Source organism: Elephas maximus, chromosome 7, assembly GCF_024166365.1.
Source record: "Elephas maximus indicus isolate mEleMax1 chromosome 7, mEleMax1 primary haplotype, whole genome shotgun sequence".
Taxonomy (NCBI): Eukaryota; Metazoa; Chordata; class Mammalia; order Proboscidea; family Elephantidae; genus Elephas; species Elephas maximus.
This window is the reverse complement of record NC_064825.1, coordinates 115,653,183-115,656,712: the sequence shown is the minus strand read 5'-3', so window position 1 is coordinate 115,656,712 and position 3,530 is coordinate 115,653,183.

Genomic DNA, 3,530 nt, shown 5'->3' with positions numbered 1-3,530 from the left:
TAGCTCATTAATGCCTAGGATATTGATATTTATGCATTTCATTTCATTTTTGATGATTTCCAATTTTCCTAGATTCATACTTCCTACATTTCAGGTTCCGATTATTAATGGATGTTTGCAGCTGTTTCTTCTCATTTGGAGTCATGTCACATCAGAGAATGAAGGTCCTGAAAGCTTTATTCCATCCATGTCATTAAGGTCGACTCTACTTTGAGGAGGTAGCTCTTCTCCAGTCATCTTTCGAGTGACTTGAAAACCTGGAGGGCTCATCTTCCAGCACTATATCTGACAATGTTCCACTGCTATTCATAAGGCTTTCGCTGGCTAATTCTTTTCAGAAGTAGACTGTCAGTTCCTTTTTCCTAGTCTGTCTTAGTCCTGAAGCTCAGCTGAAACCTATCTGCCATGGGTGACCCTGCTGGTATCTGAATACTGGTGGCATAGCTTCCAGCATCACGGCAATGCACAAGCCCCTACAGTATGGCAATCTGACACGCACGTGGGGGTGGTTTAGGATATTACATACTTAACACACACACACACACATATATATACATATATATACACACACGTATTTATAATGACTGTAAAAGATATAGGACACAGCCTGATATACAATAGATATTCACCTTCATGATTTTTTAGAATTATGTTTTAGGATATCACATACTTTACCCACAATTCTAAAATATCATGAAGATGAATATCTATTATATGTCAGACTGTGTCCTATATTTTTTGCATGCACTATAAAAAAAAAATTACTTCCATTCTACTAATTTAAATTTTATATTATTAGCTATCTCATTTTACTGATGAGGAAATCAAGGCTTAGAAATATTTAAAGTTTTCCAAGATCATCTGCGTTAATAAATAACAACAAAACCCAAAGCCTCTTACTTTCCAGTCAATTCAGACTCATGGGAAAGCTGTGTTACAGAGTAGAACATCTCCAGAGGGATTTATTGGTTGTAATCTCTTTTTACTAATCTTTATAGAAGCAGATGGCTAAGCTTTTCTTCATCAGCCCCTCTGTGTGGGTTCGAACCACCAACCTTACATTTAGTAGTTGAGTACAAACTGCTTGTGCCACCCAGAGACCTAATAAATAACAATGATGTGACTTTTAAAAATAATTGTACCATCGTTATCCTAACCTGCCATGCTTGTTTTTTTAGATTATTGACTATACTCTTTCTCAAAAACAGTAAATATGATTTTTTTAAATAGTTCTATCTATAAATTATAGATTTTTAAGGCAATTATTTCCTGTTATGTCAGAGTAATTTAGAAGCTAGTGATTAAATGAAACAATTGAATTGACAACAAATTTCCCATGTCTAATTCACTACTTTCAACGTCATTACAAAAATTATTATCATAAGCAACAAAATAACTATCATCATCAACATTGTCGTGGGTTGAGTTTTGTCCCCCCAAAATATGTGTCAACTTAGGCCATGATTCGCAGTATTGTGTAGTTGCCCTCCATTTTGTGTCAGTAATTTTCCTGTGTGTTGTAAATCCTAATCTCCGCCTGTGGTTAACAAGGCAAATTTAGATTACGTTGAAGAGGATCAGGGTAGGATTGTAACACCATTACTAAGATCACATTCCTGATCCAAGGTCAAAGGAATTTCCCTGGGGCGTGGCCTGCACTACCTTTTGTTTTACAAAAGATGAAAGGAAAGGGAAGAAGCAAGGAGTGGGATTTTATAAGACCAAGAAAGCAGAGTCCAGACTGAAGCTCCTAACACAGGGAAAGATTGCAGACCAGGGCCTCCTTCCAGAGCCAACAGAGAGAGAAAGCGTCCCTCTGGAGCTGACGTCCTGAATTTGGACTTGTAGCCTACTATACTGTGAGAGAATAAATTTTTGTGTCAAAGCCATCCACTTATGGTATTTCTGTTATAAGCAGCACTAGATAACAAAGACAGACATCATGTGTTTTTTTTTAATTATTTTCTATATACAACATTATGTAGGTAATAAATTTTTTTATATACCCCTTTTTTAAACCATTAAACATATAAATAGGAAAGGAAAGCATTTATATTACTGTAAAATGGTCCTTACTCAGTAACTGATATTTTGAATCCCAGAGATCATGGTGGAGTGATACAAGTGGTTGGAAAGAAGTAGGAGATATGTCAGAAACCATGAGAAACAGATTCATATGGGGATTGGCAAATGGGTGATGAGGGATGTCTCAAGCATTTCTGGGCTTCGATGAACAACTAACTTCATAGATATAAACGGTATAATGAGATTAATTTTTATGAGCCTAACATTATTGAGAAAAGTCTGTGAATATTGAGAGGAAGATGGGTTTGAGGGTTATTAGATTCAGAAATATTCTGGAGACCCCCTGTCTGTTCCTATCCGGGGCTTTAGGAGTAGAAGCCTTCTCTGAGTAGTCAGGCACTCACTTGAATTCTGTTCTATTGCAACCTGCAGGAGTTTCTCATACTCCAAGTCTATTTAGGTATGGCCCAACTTTATATGAATAAGCATTTGAACCTCACTTACAGAGAAAAGTATTGAATAAACACTGTGAAAAACAGGGACTACTTGAAATTGCCCTGGATATGAAAATCAATTGCTCATGCCTGTTGTGTTGATATCAGGAATGTTATGGTGTCCTGTTTGAGATGTATCTTAAACACTTGTTCTCAGAAAAGCTGGAAATTTGATTCAGGAGGGCAAATTCTATTTATCAAAATGGCTTACTTATTAAAACTGTCATTTTTTTGCTACTTGTATGAAGACATATGAGTGATTTTTGTATATTTGTGTATCTAGTAATTTTGCAAAACTATCAATTTGGTATACATATTCTTTTGTAATATACATATTTTTTCTTTTCAAGGCATATAGTATTAAACATGGCACATTTCTGTTTCTATTTACTATAATTATTTGCTTGTTTATTTATATATTTGTTCATGTTGCACAGTTACTACTTCACTGTGCTAGGTAAAAGTTACAGTTCAGTGACTGACAAAAATAAGGACTGCCTGCAATATTATGTTTTTTGTGATTTCTAAGATATATATATGTCTGTATTTACATGATTTTTTGATATTAAAATCACATATCTTTGTCAAATGCCTCTTTAATTCTATCAATTACATTCACTGAGTTGACTTTTTTTAAAGATTTAATTATGTTTTAGGTGAAAGTTTTTGGGGCAAATTAGTTTTTCATTCAAAAATTTATACACAATTTGTTTTGTGACATTGGTTGCGATTGCTCAATGTGTCAGCACTCTCCCCCTTTCCCTGTCCACCTTAGGCTCTTGGTGTCCATTCTTCCAGTTTTCATGCCTGTCCTGCCTTCCCATCTTTGCTTTGGGCAGGTGTTGCCCGTTTTATCTTGTATACTTGATTGAACTAAGAAGCACATTCCTCACAAGAGATATTGTGTGTGCAGAGGTTAAGAGCCTGGCTGCTAATCAAAAGATTGGTAGTTCTAATCCACCAACCTCTCCGTGGAAACCCTATGGGGGCAGCTCTACTCTGTCTTATAGG